At 43.2% G+C, this 16,284-nt stretch overlaps 1 long non-coding RNA gene across 1 annotated transcript; it reads left to right on the top strand.

The window, feature by feature from the left end:
• Positions 1–1,036: 1,036 nt before the first annotated feature.
• Positions 1,037–8,462, top strand: LOC129382484 (uncharacterized). The gene is made up of 4 exons (XR_008610561.2): positions 1,037–1,334; positions 1,884–1,960; positions 6,048–6,102; positions 8,374–8,462. It is a non-coding gene; the product is annotated as an uncharacterized lncRNA (long non-coding RNA).
• The last annotated feature ends 7,822 nt before the right edge of the window (positions 8,463–16,284 follow it).

Genomic DNA, 16,284 nt, shown 5'->3' with positions numbered 1-16,284 from the left:
AGGTTACTCGAAAGCCTTCATCCAAAGATGCTACTGATCATATAGTCTGGAGGGGGCCCGGTTCGATGCAAGAACGTTTTCACTCTCGAACACCGTCCCTATATAAACAATGGCCGCCGAAAGAAAAACATATCCTGATCCATTACAGATTTCCGCATTTGTGCAGCTTAGCTTATGATCGCCACTCACCTGCAAGCACCATGAACGCCACGATGAAGACAACGGTGCTCATAGTGGCCGTCCTACTTCTCTCCGCAGGTATCATGCAAAAGCTGTAAAGCTCTTGAATAGCAAAGTTTTTTGAACTGCTAAACCCCTTATACCTAAGGCAATGAAAAATATTTTACACGATAGCAGGCAAAACACTTCATCTAAGCTGACAGAAGTCATAAACACTGTACGAATTCTTTTTTTCCGATGACCACAAATTTATCTGAGGCGAAAGTTGGACAGTGATAACAATAAACGTTTATTTCATTCAGTTATCGCGTTATGTACGATACGTATCATCACTGCAACTCATCACGACTTGAATGAAAACGCTTCATTTCTTTCCGTGAGTAATTCTAAATAAGCATTTGAAGGTGAGCGTAATGGTGGTGAAGAACGATGAAACCACCTCTTATGCTCCCATAAGGGTGTTAAAATCTTTAGTGCTTACCACAAAACCGTACCATGCCTACAGCTTTGTGTCTAATGCTCGGCAACAAGGATAAACAAATTTTCGTATAAAGGAATCTTGAAAATAATTGTCTGAAGCCACTTGAGCCAGATGTTCGATCAAACATAATAATAACGTATTAATCAGACATAAAATTATTATTATAGTTTAGTTTTGCTTTCACTTCACGGCAATCTTATGTCCTCACTAAGTACGGCCGCAGCAAGCAGTACAAGGTCACGCGATGTTTGTGTAGCCTCATAGGAAACGTGCCAAACAAATGGCTGCTTGCATCGCAATTAACTGGCTCAACGCCAGTCCGCGCTTATTCTTACTTCCTCATCCACAGCGACCCGAGCCGTACAGAACAGCCGGTTAAGCACAGCTACGTGCTCAGTTTACCCAGCATTCATAAAGAAGGTTAAGGGAAAAGACCTCTCGAAAAGTGCTAGTTATGTATTCTGGAAGTAGCCTGCAGGGCTTCGAGAATCTTTTCTTTCATTGAGCAGGTCCCTATAAAAGCACGAGAGGACGCAACGCAAACATAGTTGTCTCGAGTATAGACCACGCCACTCGTGTCGATTAGTCTTGTATCACCGTTCACCTACAAGGTCCAAGAACACCACGATGAAGACAACGGTGCTGATACTGGCCGTCCTTCTTATCTCAGCAGGTACGTTCAGAGCCGGCAAAGCTTCTTGAAGCTCTCCTATATGATGGGAGGATACGTGCCTCGCAGGTTATATTTGTCAATCTAAAATACAGTAATTTCGTAGCTGAATTATGCTTCTATCTAGACATTGACCTGGAGGTTTCGAAGTCAGCGACTATATGTGTATAGATATACACATATACATGTGTGTATGACATGTGTATGAATATTCCCCTAGAAACACGAAGAGCACAGAACTTAAATAACAGTAAACTATGCTACCGAACGCTTTCCAAAAATTAAAGCTTATTTGAATTTAAACTGCAAATAACGGACGATATCTGCTGACTGCTAGAAGAGTGCGCTGCGGAGGGTAAAGTACAATCGTCGGGGCAATAAAATACGGCAACCGACATGCATCTAAGAGTGAAAGAACGGTCAGTAGGTCAAGATATGAACTATATTATTTATAAATCCGTTCTCACTTTTTCATTGTCACATGATGTAAGATTCTGCTGGCATTCGTGAGCAGGGCACTATGGGAAACCTAATTCTCAAGTATTCTCGCAGTGATGCTGACGGAGGGGTCTCCGGCTAAACCTTCAACATCCGGTTCCCGGAAGGCTTCGCGAGGCGAGAAATGTGGGGTAAGTACAATTTTGAGTTAACAAAAATTTAGTACCAAAAATATCATTGACTGTACGTACGGGTGACTTACACAAAATGCTGATATTTATCTGTTTTTATTGTATGTTAACGCAAAACGTTTTGTTTTGGTAGGAAAAGTGTTATCGAAACAGCAGGTTGTTGTCTGCAGCGAAAACGGAAGTTTTGCAGGCGCCCGAAATCACCGGGTCGTAAAACTGTGAACCCCAGACGCCCTAGAAGGATAATGCTCTTCGACCCATTAGCACGGGCTACAAAACAAAGCACATGAGGTGTGCTTTGGTGAGCGAAAGCAGTCATGTTCCTCAGAGTACAACGCTGCTCACAGCGGAAAAATCCAGTACAAACAACACTTTGTTGGCATCTTATAATAAATGTGAGTACCGTTACAGCAAGAACATAGTCGTCGAGAAGTTCTGATGCCGAAGGCTTTTGGTATGCATTTACTCACCTTGAAGGAGCTGATAAGCTGACAGAAGCCTTAGGAATAACTGTGTTCATGGGCGCTATAACGTAAAACTATTCCAAACTTTTCTATTGCAATTCTGCTATCAGCCCTCCGCGATTGGTTAAAAACTTTTTTCGACCACCCCGCCCTTCACCTGTCTGTCACGCGACGTCACGAAAACCGCAATACCTCCCCATCTGATATGATGTGTACACATTGATTATGCATGATTTGACAGAAAAAAAACTTATTTTTGATTCGAGCCCTTTTCGCCATTAGCCCTCGGCTATTGGTAAAAAGTTTTCGGGCTGCACCCACTTCACCTGCCTGTCTCGCGACGTCACAAAACCGCACAAACTCACCGCGTCAAAGTGACGTGTACGCGATAAAGATGCAGTATTATGCCGAGCAAAACTGAATTTTTTTCGGAATAGCCGCAGGCTGCCCCGTTCCGAAAGGAATAAAAGATGACTGCCGCCGATCGCTGAGACGCTGGCTACTCGCACCTGCCGGAGAGCATGGGTGTATTTGCGTATAATAAAACTTCTTGCGTGACCCTGTAACGTTTTCAAGCGCTTTCGGTACGTTTACTACCTCATTCTGACAAGTCTTCTTTGCTGAGGGTCAGTTTTAGCGTCATTCTTAAGCTTCTGTTGCATGCCGCCGCGTTTTCGACCAGCCACCCCAAGCTAAGGGAAATCCGACCAATCGCAGACGCCAGCCCCACCCTCTTCATCCGGTTATCGATTTTCAGTGCATTGGCTCTGCCCCAGTGAATCCCTCTCCACTTGAGCGTTCTCCTCGCCTTTTGTCAGTCAATTAGATACGACAAGCCGCTCAGTGTAGGCAGTGTTAGTTTTTCAAGCAAACAAAATTGACCTCCTATGAACGAGGAGAGCATTTGATTGGTCTGTTCAGACAACCCTGCGGGTGACCACCCGGTGCTTGCGTCGGTGGTTACACAAATTTTGACACCAGGAAATTGGAATAGAAACATACTGGAATAGTTTTACGTTATAGGGCCCCATGGTTCTAAAAGCGGGTGTAGCGTCCTGTCGTTGAGGGTGCTTTAAAAGCGCACTTTATCAGACACCAATGAATACCCGATATGGATGTGTTGCCAACGCATAGCAATCGTATAAATTAAGGTAACTGCAGGGAAAACTAATGTAGCCGCGGTTGCGAAGCAAAGGACAAATATCGCACTAATGAAAAGAAAAATACTGAAGAATTATCAAGCTGCAACGCACATGCTGGAGTTGCACATAGGAAGCACAGCTTCACCAAAGTCAAACGGTGTGAATAAATCCGACACAGCTAGCCATGGTGCATACTATAATGTTTATTATCATCCAGTGCACCGCGTAACCGAATGCATTGTTTACCCATCTCAAAGGTTACACCTTCAATCGCTGCATTCTTTATGTTTAAACCCTACAACGCTTACTAGCCCAAATGGAAACACTCATTTAGGAGGTTGTACAATAAACCGTCTACACAGTTAAGGCAACAGAACGAAGGTCATGTAAGATGTTCGTCGAGGCAAAAATGATAGTGTCAGTAAGCAATAAGTGAATATTTTCTACCTTTATTTGTAACAGTGGGACATATGTCCCCTGCAAAGCACAGAACGGTTTGATTAAACAAATAAAAAATATGAACGAACCCGTTGACTCAAATGCTGTATTTAAATGAGAAGTTAGTGTGCTCGCCAGGGACTTATAATTTGGCAATATTGACACGCGTGCTTGTTTTTCGGGTTATTGTGTTTCATTGTCCAGCATATGTTATCGCTATCGCTATGTTATCGCCTGTTGTGACTGAAGCTTGCGTAATCTGGTTGCATGTATGCGCGACGCGAATGGTGTACGACTTTCTGGAAGACTTTCTGATCAGATTTTCGACGATCGCCGATCGTGTTCGCCGCTATTGTTGTGATTTGAGTGTTACTTGCTTTTGTGGGCACAAGCTCCCCCAATGAAAATTTAGTTCCGTCATTCACATCTTTACGGCTGTATTACGCACCGTCAATACTACGTGACAATTTATGTTGAGGTGTTATGTTGTAACCTATTATTGTGCATACTTGAGGTACACTTACTGGCACTACCTTCATCGTCAGCATACATGGCGCATCCAAAGTCGTTTGCTGATACCAGCATATCGAACGCATATAACCATGATACATCTCCACAGGTATAACCACCACGATACCGACCGACCCGGCGGCACATAGCAGAACCACGCCGAACCCCAAACGCTAAGCGAGGATAGGCTGGTCCCCATTGATTCTATGGCAGTAGAGCAAGCTAGCATGACGTCACGGATCGAAGTGCACCGGCGTAGTGCTATCTAGTATGCGTTGACGAAGTCTCTCATCATACTCGCTTGCGCGCGGAGTTCATAACTCCAAGGAATGTTCAGCGGCAATGAATTGGACACTAATGCTGATCACTATTATAGATTATAAAGGATGATATGCATTCAGAATTCATAAGAAGTGGTTAGGTGTCCTTGCATTTTTGTTTTAAGGACTTGGCTACAGTTCAGCTCCATTAGTTTCATACAGCACTGTAGACAATATAGGCGGAGTAATTCTGAGTAATGCTGCGGCCACATTATTATATGGTGTGGTCGTGTCGAGTGCATTACTGAACCGGGCTTGTCAAGCGATGACACGGTGAAAAAACTTCTTTGTCTACTCCCAGCGAACGGAAGCATATCATGAGATATTTGATGCTGCGCAAACAAAAATGAAGTGGTCGAATCGCTGCGTTATTGCACGCAGTGCTCTAGCGGCATTAATCAAAATGTGGCATGAGATAGTAGAAATGTCATGTTGTCTGGCATGGTGGAGACCAAGCGTTATCATAAAACACTTAAAAAGAGAAATCAGAAACTGTGTGCAAGAACCTGTTAGGTCATAGATTTGGGTGGCATTTTCTAATTGTCTCACTTGAATATTATCCGCTCTTAGTAAAAAAAAGGGACAAGCTGTTTGAGGAGAGCATAATAACTATTGATCACAATGATATCTTAGAGGTACTAGAAAGCTGACAAAACTGACGTCGAAGCACAGTCTTCTAAATTTGAAGGCGTGCCGCGGACCACTCAACAGTACGTTTCTGAACCTTGTGTAAATGTGGAAGCTCTGCTAAGGTAATGGTCAATATTAGTGGGTGATTAAACAGACAGTTACATAGTTATATGCTTCAGTCATAGAATGTTTCACAGTATTACCCAGTGAGGAAACTGACCCTGCATTATTAACGGGAATGATAGCATGTGGTGGTTTCGTATCGGTATCGTTGTCGAAGAACCAGAACATCTTGGAAGCACCTCTTGTTAGCCGCATTCCGTCTGACACAGCGGTTATTTGTTCACTAAATTGTATTCAATGCGCCTGCGTTCTGACTATTACGTGAAACATGCTTTATTGAACCACAGGTCTGTTCGTGGGTTGAACACTTTTATCAAGATAATGAATATGCGTCTCTTGTGTTCTTGCTTGCTTGTTTAACGCACTCCAGGCCTTAAACTTTATTAAAGAGCGAGATATGGTGAAGGAAAAGAAAATACAGCTCAATAAATAACTAATTGAATTTGTGTTTTTCTCGCAGAACCAGTACTGCCAGCCAAATGAGAAATGTGAGGCAACCTATTTGGGGCTTTATTGTGAGTACTTTACTTCGTCCAGTCGCCTTGCTTCTCTATCTTGGCAGCGTGACTGTCACGTGACGTGCTTACGCCACATTTAGCATGGCGATATGATACGGCGCACATTCGTTTAAAAACATGCTCGTGTGGGTAAATTGCCGACCAGCCACCGAAGAGCAAGATATCTGTGTGTTTAGGCATCCTACTGATCCTCCATGGAAAGTGTAGCCCATTGACCGGTTAGTTCTTGAGCGCTACCACACTTGATGAGTTGGGAGATTTTTCCGTGTTTATAGGTAGCTACAAATTGACACACATCAACAGTTTGCAGTCAAATAACACAACTCTTTGTATCGTGGTGTACCGGCACTATCACTTGTGAGAAGCTCAGTCTCCTATGATCTTTCTCATTATAATTTACTGGGAAACCAAAGGAAAGAGTGTGTTAGCACGATACATGTTGTTGAAACGAGTAGCAATGTAATTGTCCTATACGATGAAAAGAAAATTTCGATTTCTAAGCTTTTCATTATAGGAATTACTGCTTCAGAAAAATCACACTGTGTTGGGATGCATGTACAGCTCATGGCGGAGACTTTTCGCGTGATAATAGACTGTTATTAAACTAATAAGTAACAATTTGCCTATAACTACAACCTGTAGTGCGAGTAAATAAAGCACCCATAATTAGTTCTGGTAAAAGAACAAATACCAATATCTTTTTGTATCAACGTTAGGTACGTTCAGAGGCCATTAGTATCTCACAGTTGAAATGAAATCATTTTTCATAAGCTTCACTTATTAAGACTACGAGAGTTTCGGTGGTTATAATACGGAAATGAACCAAAACAATCATCATCACAGGATATCAGGAGTTGAGGAATGGAATCAGTTTTAGCTTTGTGTGACAGGTGACAAAAAAGATTACAACGAGAAGTGTGACAGGTAACTGGCAACTTTTTGCAGGAGCAGCGCTACAACTGCCGCCTGCCAAGTCACATGATGCTCGCCTTGAAACTCCAATTGTAGGCCAATGTTTAGAGCATAATTAGAATGCACATGAGCAGGTACTGTAAGAAGCCATGGTTGAAATTTCATCAGCCCTCTAAGAGCACGCGTGTACCGTCTGAGCATCGTCAGATGGTACTCATGTTGGGTTATGCCATTATTATTGTGATGATTCATAGCGTTAATTGTTTGACCACTGGATAGCTTTAATTTTATTTTCATTTACATGATGTGTGCCTATTTGATAAATTGCACCTTAGGCTTCCACTTCTTTTCTTCATTGTATGATTTCTACAATGGTTCCGCCCCATGTGTGGTGTACTCCTCTGCTGTATACTGGAGCGTTTTCTTCCAGCGCTAGTTGGCTTTCAACTGTATACGCCGTTGCACATTATAGCAACTGTCTATGTTACAACTACAGTGCGGATCAATTTAAAAATACGAATTGTTAAAATTTCATGCCTGTGTTTGTCTGCGTCTTACATGTTAATAGTACGTTATTGTCACAAAAAGCCAGTTGACAATGACAACAAATAAAGTATGCCGCCATTAAATTGTTTGAATAAGTGAAACGTATAAATTATAAATAGATAATAATGAAAGCGGGCGAAAAAGCATGGAGCCGTAGGGGGAATACGAAACAACATATTGGCATGACGCGTGCGAGGCTCTTACAATTGGGATACCGTGGCACTGTCTTCCCGTCCACTTTCTTGCGTTCTTATGCCTGTGTGCTAGAGTTACCGCTGGGAGTGTTAACAAGCAAATTCACACACTGCATTGGCCACGGGTATAGAATACCATTTTGCAAACCACGTGATGCTTTTCGACCGAAAGGATGTTCAAGGTCAGCCACTAAGGTCTTCAGTGGCGGCACTGGCTCGCACTATAAGCGTCAACTTTAATCTTCCTATATCTATATTTTCAATAATCCTCTTAAACAAGCCAGCTATTCCTATCATGCTTTCCATTTTGGCTTGGCGTATTGGCTTTATGTGGTTGTGACCTTAGCGAAACCCCGGCTCCCGTACTTCTAGCGCATTATTATTTATTTCTTGCCTACTCTCATATGGCTCTCAACTATTACGAAAAACTAGCGACAGAACTTTAGAACGTTTGCGATTTCATTAAAGGAACCAATAATTCCACACTTCCTGGTTGGAAAGTTGGCACAGAAGCATTTCCTTCTAGCATGGTTGATTACACAGTGCTATGTCGACAGCGAGTATGATGCTAAGTTGTGTTTGCAGTAAAATAAAAGCCTTTCATCAATCTATGCAGGCACGATTAAATAATACAAGTAGAAGACCCATGGATGGACACCAACGAGATCGACCTGCTTGGCTGCGGAATAAAGTTACTTGCGTTCACCGAGTGTTGTATGCGAGCTGATTCAAAATATCTTTGTTTTAAATTTATGAAATGCATACTACAAGAGTTTCACGATATCCAACAAATCAACGTCATACCACTGAAAAAGGAAAGAGCACGAAGGCATGTAGAAAAGACCACTCTGAAATAATTATTAAGGATGCGCCAAAGGAAATCGTTAAACCAGAGCATATACAAGTAAGTACTGCCAAAGGCGAAGTGCAAGCTATTCCCAAACCTTGTTCAATAGCTTGCGAATATCGAACAGCTGTTTTCCCCGCTATTACAAAAGAGCCTTCACACCCTTGTATTAATAAGTGTGTGAAGATTTGTCATCACATTACACGCTATAAAGCCTTGCCTATTCAAAGTACAACTGGAGCATTAGGAACAAATATATAGTTTGTGCGTATATCCTTGAAACTCCAGAGGCTCTGAATGACTGTGGTTGATTTGTTAATGTCTGGCATCTTAAGTGACGTATTGGACTTCACTATTTGACTTGTCATGCTTTATGTTTGTATGGCCGCGAAGATTATGTTTATCCTACTTTCACCCAGATTTAACTTTCTGCGAGCACAGTTGAAAATTGTGAAACATTTGAAGACCATTTAAAATATATTCCTACTTTCAAATAGCGTGTTTTTAATTTGAAGACCGCATCAATCCAGAGAATATTCGTGGTTATTTCAACTCGCAAACGCTGTTAACTGTTGGTGGAAAAAAAGAATGCACAAATGTGAAACTGGGCATAAGTAGACAGATCTAAGCCGCTGCTTACTCGTAACTAGAGAGAGCGAGAGAAAGAAAATGCAAGGGAGTCAAGCATACGCTGAGTTTTGCTACTCTACGCATGGAAAGGGTAGGATCAAAGACAGAGACAGATAATAGAGAAAGCTGCACTGCTGACGTCCACATGTTAAGAAGCACAAAAAGTACATAAATTGTTGTAGGTAGAAGTCATCATGAGATCTTGTGGGCACGTTCTAGTAGTTTTTTGCACCAGGGACGCACATGGGTATGGTTTAAGGATTTCTGTATAAGAAAAGCCATGCGGCCTTTTAAAAACATAAAGCACCCTATGCAGGCCGTCCAGCAATGAAAACGCTCTTCGAGCTGACCATGTCTGTAGCTTAGTAAAAAACATACGAAGCGCATCAACCAGTCAGAGCAGCTTGGCGACGGCCTGCTGGTCCTGACGTCACAATTTGTCAGGAGCTGATGGGGAGTTTGATGCTGTCGCTGTGCCTTGTAACAATGTTGGAATAATAATCAGAATGGCGTATATAACTGAGAGCTTGGATACCTTACGATGTCGTTTATCTCTCCTTCCTTCATCGGCATTATGACTATAATGACAATCTGTAGAAAACGTGCCAGAAGACAGAATATTCTTTTGAGGGTTAAGCGTTAAGCTGCCACGTCGTCTATGTTTCCTTGTCACTTCTGTAGCAAAGCTTTCACTTCATTTTGTTTATTTATGGAAGTACCCAAGGGCAGCTCTACGCGTTTGTATTGGTGCACTTATGTTAAACAACAATAGAAAAGAGAAAACAAAACACAAGGCCGGAAAGAAATGTGATACAAGACTAAACGAAAAGTTGAATTACAGCTGAAAGTTTTTCACGGTATAAAAGTTTACCAAATGCAGGTAACAGTAAGTTTTCTTTTCTTTTTTCCATATATCGACACGCTCACTTATTTACCCTTATCCAATGACTGCTCTTCACCGGCTAACAAATGGTAAAGATTATCGCTGAGCGCAAGTCGGCTTTCTGTATCGGAAGTTTCTCGAATACTATCGATTGTATTAAAAATTGTCACCAAGCATCGTGTTCAGTGCATGACGGCAATACTGGCGTACATTCTAGAAATTACGCAAGCGCCAGTCATTACGTTGGATGGTTCATTGACCCATGTAAAATACGCGACACGACTTATCCGCAGATGAGATTTCGACGACCATCGACTGTGCTCGCCGCTATCGTTGTGCTTTGAGTGTAACCTTTATTAGAGCGTGGCTCTCAGGCAGCGGTTGCGGAGGCAAGCGTCGGCATCGGCGTAACCGAGAGAATGCACAGGTGAAGGATTAAAGAGCTAACGTGCAGCATAGTGTGGGATGGAAGACACGAGGAGGAAAGCGGTGGAGAAGGGTATGGCGAAAGCATGAGAAGTAATGCGTAGTGCGTCGACTATTGCTACGTGATGGCGCCAGAGTAGCACGGGTTCTCTGTGGGGCCTGTCTGCGGCGGCTGCTGTGACTCGCGCCCACGCGTTACTCAGGCGCTGCCTCTCGTGATCTCGAAATTAGCAAGGCCGTCGCGCTACACTTTGGTCCCTTTGGAACATGCCGCACTGACAGAGTGTCAGCGCCAGCCAATATGTAGCGAAATGAAAACACCTATAGAGCTGGGCTCAAATTTCGCTTTAGCGAGTACCGTAGTCGTCGGTGAATTTTTTTTCTGGCTGCAAGTTCACACCAATAAGGAGCTAGTTCCTTGATTCACAGTTTTTGCTAGTGTTGTTATCCGCCACTAAAATGTGACAACATCTTATATCAAGGTGCAGTGCCCTGAAGCGATTTTTGTTGCGTGTTGATCATCCAAGGTACATCGATTTGCTCCTCCACTTAAACACAATACAATTTTTTTTTTTAGTTCTGACTAGGAGCGTGCCCAGAACTTTTAAAAGAAACGAAGTAGTATTATTACTGATATGAAGAAAACGGGGTGTTGCCTCGGCGGAATGAGCAGCATGTAGTGCATTGTTTCTTCTGGAGCAGAGGCAAATTTCCACTTTGGACAACATTCTGCTTACGGAAGAGTGGAGTGCATCAGAGTCCCTTGTTCAACGATTCGTCAATGTTAGGACAGAAGGTACATACCAAGCGCTTTGGTATGTCAGACAAAGCTTTGTCATCCGCCTGATCGCAAGGCAGCGTTAGGTATTTATTGAATCACTAAATATGGCAAGGTATATTGAAATGTAGCAAAAATAACGAGTGTCTATCGAGGCAAAAATATTACAAACGATTCTATAATGAGAAGGCAGGAAACATCTCTTCATTGTAAAGAGAAGTTCTCTAATGATTGAATTATTGGAATGTGAAAGGTTCTTATGAAGCTGAGCAACTATAAGTATTCCCGCAGAACTAACAGACGAATCTGCCGGGACTGGTAGTACTGATTTACTAATACCCCATCTACTGCACTACAATAATATTCTTTATATTCTACAGTTAGCCACTCACGTCAGAAAATATTTATTGCTAAAATCTGTTGAGGATTTAGATATGGCGGCTGTTTAGAAAGACTGAGATATGGCAGGAAAACTGAGTTGGGAATAAATTGAGCACCGTATAGTTAAATTCAATGGAGCCGTGTGAGTTCTACATATATGTACGATCGCTTCCAAATAATTTGAAATCTAGGCTCCACCTCGCGTCAAATATATCTTTATTACACCCAGAAGTGGATGGTTCAGCTAGTTCGTCTTCGGAGTATGCTACGAAATAATAAAATATAGTATACGCGCTAATTCAGGTACTATATTCGTAACTATTAATTTGGGTAGTGTAACTGTATTCTGAAGTCATGACGATGATTATTCAATGTTATTGGCAGAAGGGCCAGATATGGGCAAAGAGCACCAAATAAAATATTATAAAGAATTTGAATGATAATGTGAGTGGTATACATATGTAAACTGGCTGTAGAGATGCCTAAAGAGTAGTCCCTGTAGAGTGCGTAAAAATGTTCGGGTATTAAAATAATGGGAATGACTAGTAGTGTCTGCTATGCCCTAAAGCTTCTGTTGCCCAAGGGTGACGTACTAAACTTCTAACAGTAGCCCTCGTAGCTCACGGGAGAGCCCTTGAACACAAGGGCTGGGAGGCGCGTGCTTTATAAAACATTCTGTAGCAACAGCAACCTCCAGTGAAGGTGTGTGCTACTTATACTTTGGACTGATAAGATTCACTGTTCTATCATCTCGTAAAAACGCTATAACTAACTCATTATCAAATAGTGATTACATGCCAAAAAACACCGCGGGGCATAGGTGAATGTGTCGTATGTATGTCGGAGCAAAATAGTTTTTTCTTCGAGCTTCTATTCCCCAAACTCTAACAAGACGCGAAGGACCGTAAGCATCTCGCCATACGAGAGATCGAACGCACCATAGACATGCTGGACGGTATTACGTCTACGTTCAAGGTGGCTCCCATCCCTAAGAACATGCCTCCTGTCCGCCATCAAGGCAGGTGCAGAGCCAGGGCGGACGCCATTCCTAGGGCCTATCGGAAGAGAAAGAAAGCCGGCTACGCAGACGCTGCTCTATACCTTAAAAGGAGGGACGCAGTATTGGCGATGATCGACTCCCGACTAAAGGATAAAGTCAGCGCATCGCTGAAGAACTGAACCGTGTCTGACACCGAGGAGGCCGCCGTCGTACTAGCGGTTGGCGAAGGCAAGAGGTCGGGACTCTCGCTAGTACTTACCATGGTCTCAGGAAGCCTGCAGGGGATTCACCAATGGCAGCATAGGAAGGAAAGCAGCCGGCATCTTAAAGGCCTTTGGCGAAAGCAAGGAAAACACCAGATGATCTGGACCCTGGGGCAATAGGACATTGGTGGGAATCTCCGGGCGGATCTCAGCTCGAAGATACGCAGCCGAGAGAGATCAGGTGCTAGGGGTGCTGAAGCGGTGACTTATACCTAGGGGGACATTTTAGTGCACTTCAGGGGAACCAGAAGACGATATCCCCTACCCCACAAGAAATAAGCGAGGGAGCAGTCAGTTTTATTATAGTTCAATACACTATGGAATCACATCGGGTATGTTAGATGGTATGTTGATTGTTAATTGCATTTGTAATCTTGTGTGTATGCATTTGTTTCTTTTTTGTATAATTTGTATACCATACAACATGGGGATGCCAGAATATAAAGGTGGTACTGATCATGCACAACGCAAGGCCGGAGCCGTGGGGCGCTGCGTTGTCCAGATGGGAACCACACGACTAGATTTGACTGGTTGAATTCGACAGATGGGCAGCTAAGGCCGCCGAGGTACTCGACCCATAGACATACGCTTTACAGAAGCCCTCCTTTAAAACAAGTAAAGTTTGTTCTCTCTCTCTCTCTTGCCACATTTATCGCAGGCCGGAGGATCATCACTAGGTAGGAGTGAGTGCCTAAGGCTCGGCTTATCTTAAGGCAGAAGAAAACCTCAGTTTGCCTTATTTTCGTTAGTGGTGGACAGTTCTCAACTTTTGGCCTAATGACGTGAAAGTTATTTTGTGTTTCAGTGTCCCAACGTACACTGCCAATGACCCCTTTGTTTGTTGCGAAGGAAAGGTTTTAAATATATGACAGGGACAGCTATGGATGAAATACTTTGTTTTGTATTTACTGATGTGTCTATACAGTCGGCAAGCATATTACCCTGGATGCCCCTGTGGTCAGGCACTCAGCATATAATATGTTGCTGAGATGCGTACAAAAGGCAGATGGTTGAATAAAGTTCAGTCAAAACAGAACTTTTATTCTTTTGTGAAGAAATTATGCCTATGACGACGCCAAAGAATCTGTAAATATTATTCCCTTTCGTAGTTTTATTTTTTTATGTGTTGTGCATTCGAAAAGAGTGCGTAGGCCTCGGCCGTAAGGATGCGTCTTTCTGAGTGCAAACAGCGAGATTACGAGAAGGATGGGCCCATTGCAGAATAAGAAACGCTAGTATGCGACTTTGAAGCATCAGTGTAGAATTCTGGGCACAAGTATTTTGACCGAAGTTCCAGGAAGTGAGACTTTATGTGGATTTCCTGGGCCTTTTTAGTAACTTCTACGAGAGATATAGAGAGAGCAAGGGCAGGGAGGTTAATCAGAGGCGAGTTTCCGGTTTACTACCCTGCAATGGGGGGGGGAGATAGGGGTTTGAAAGACGACAAAGTGCAAGAGAAAAAAAGGAGTAAGAAGAAACATAAAAAAGTAAAAAAGAAGCAAAAGATAACCGGTAACAGAAAAGGCATTCCAATCACAGGCGTTATCAAAGGCTGGTCGATCTCAAAAAACGAAGTAGCGCTTGCACGGCCATCTGATGAGACGTTAAGTCGCGTCGATATTGTAAAATTATTTCTTCCGATAGAGGCTGGTCATCCAACTGGTTCAGGACGACTGAAAGCCGTGGACCCGGCACACTGTACAGCGGGCACTCGCATAGAAGATGAATTGTTTCCGCTTCACCGCAATCGCCACACGCTGCAGTGTCGGCCATCCACATGTGGAACTCGTAGGCATTGGTAAACACGACGTCCGACCATATTCTACACTAAAGAATCGCGTCTCTTCGGGAAAGTCTTGGTGGAAGTCGAAGGCTTAAGGTTTGATCCTAGGTGTATAAGCAAGCGTGCGTAAATGTGATTAATTCCACTCTGATGCATTCCATTGGCGTGAAAGTAGTAGGAGCGTCTTTGCAGCATCTGTCCTAAATACAGAGATCGATAGGTGCTTGTAGTCTACATGAGCTGAACGAGCAGCTTGATCGGCACGTTCATTGCCGATGATAACACATCATAACATTGCCGATAATAATTATTTAATGTCCGTTCTCAATCAGGTGATTTATGGCTTCTGTGATTTCAAATACCAACTGGTCGTTCGGACTGCACTGTAGCACTGTAGCGCTACTTCCGAGTCCCTGAAAATCGACCATTTCTGCGTTAGCTCGTCATTGATAAAGCGATGCGAGTTTTGCTGCGGTCGACTTTGCCAAGTGAGATGTTTTCAACTTGATAGTGGTGACTTTTACTGCATTGACGACAGCTAGGTGCGGTACAGCTCTTTGGCAGGACGGAGCCCTCCGTATATATATGAGCGTGATATCGGTAGTTCTCATTTATAGGAGCAAGGTAAGCTGTTTAAGAGTTGGCGATGATATATTTGCTTTATTCCCGACGCCAGGTACGGTCAGGTGGATCTTTGGTTGGGTGAGGCACCAAGGAGGAGTCAAAGGTCTCGCGGCAGTTGTGGAGCAAGATGATATAGCCCCACGATGTGCGGATACCGTTCGGCAGAACGAGGCACGTGGTCTCTTCACAAGTAGAGAGGTTTGAATAGTACGTAGGCTTGTCTTACTTGTGTTAGTCAATGCCGGCAAGCTGTACCGCAAAAAGCCGAGAAAAGTAGCCTACATAGATGTAGCATAGCGTTGGGAATATTGCCCAAGTTTTTCCAGCAAAAAACTTGAGAAGGCGACAGATGCGTGTCAACCGCTTCTTCATCAAAGATGCATAAGGGCTCCATGAGATACCTCTGTCAATTATGACACCAAAGAATTTGAAGACCGTACAAACGGTATCACCTGCCAATTAATTAATACACTGTAGTGCGTCATGCCTGTCAACCACTTCTTCATCTAAAATGCATAAGGGCTCCATGAGATACCTCTGTCAATTATGACACTCAAGAATTTTAAGACCGTACAAACGGTATCACCTGCGAATTAATTAATACACTGTAGTGCGTCATGGGCGTACGCGTAAATGCCACAAGTGCGCGTTCATCCGATTAAATCTCCAAGCCTTGATTGCAAAGGTAGACTGTAGTCTGAGTGGCAGCGTTCTTGAGCCTTGCACGCAGCTGTAAGCGTTTAAGTCCGGACGCCCAAAAGCATATGTCGTCGGCGTACATTGATAATGTAACTGTGTTGTGAAGGCTATCAAGGAGCCAAATCAGCATGAGGTTAACAAAAGTAGGGCTCAGCACACGGCCCTAAGAGTCGCCGCAGTAGGTGTAACGTATAGGAGTGTCGCCGTCCTCGG

This window comes from Dermacentor andersoni, chromosome 6 (genome assembly GCF_023375885.2).
Source record: "Dermacentor andersoni chromosome 6, qqDerAnde1_hic_scaffold, whole genome shotgun sequence".
NCBI classification, from domain to species: domain Eukaryota; kingdom Metazoa; phylum Arthropoda; class Arachnida; order Ixodida; family Ixodidae; genus Dermacentor; species Dermacentor andersoni.
Note: the sequence above shows the minus strand (reverse complement) of the source record. Positions and strands in the feature narration are given on the sequence as shown.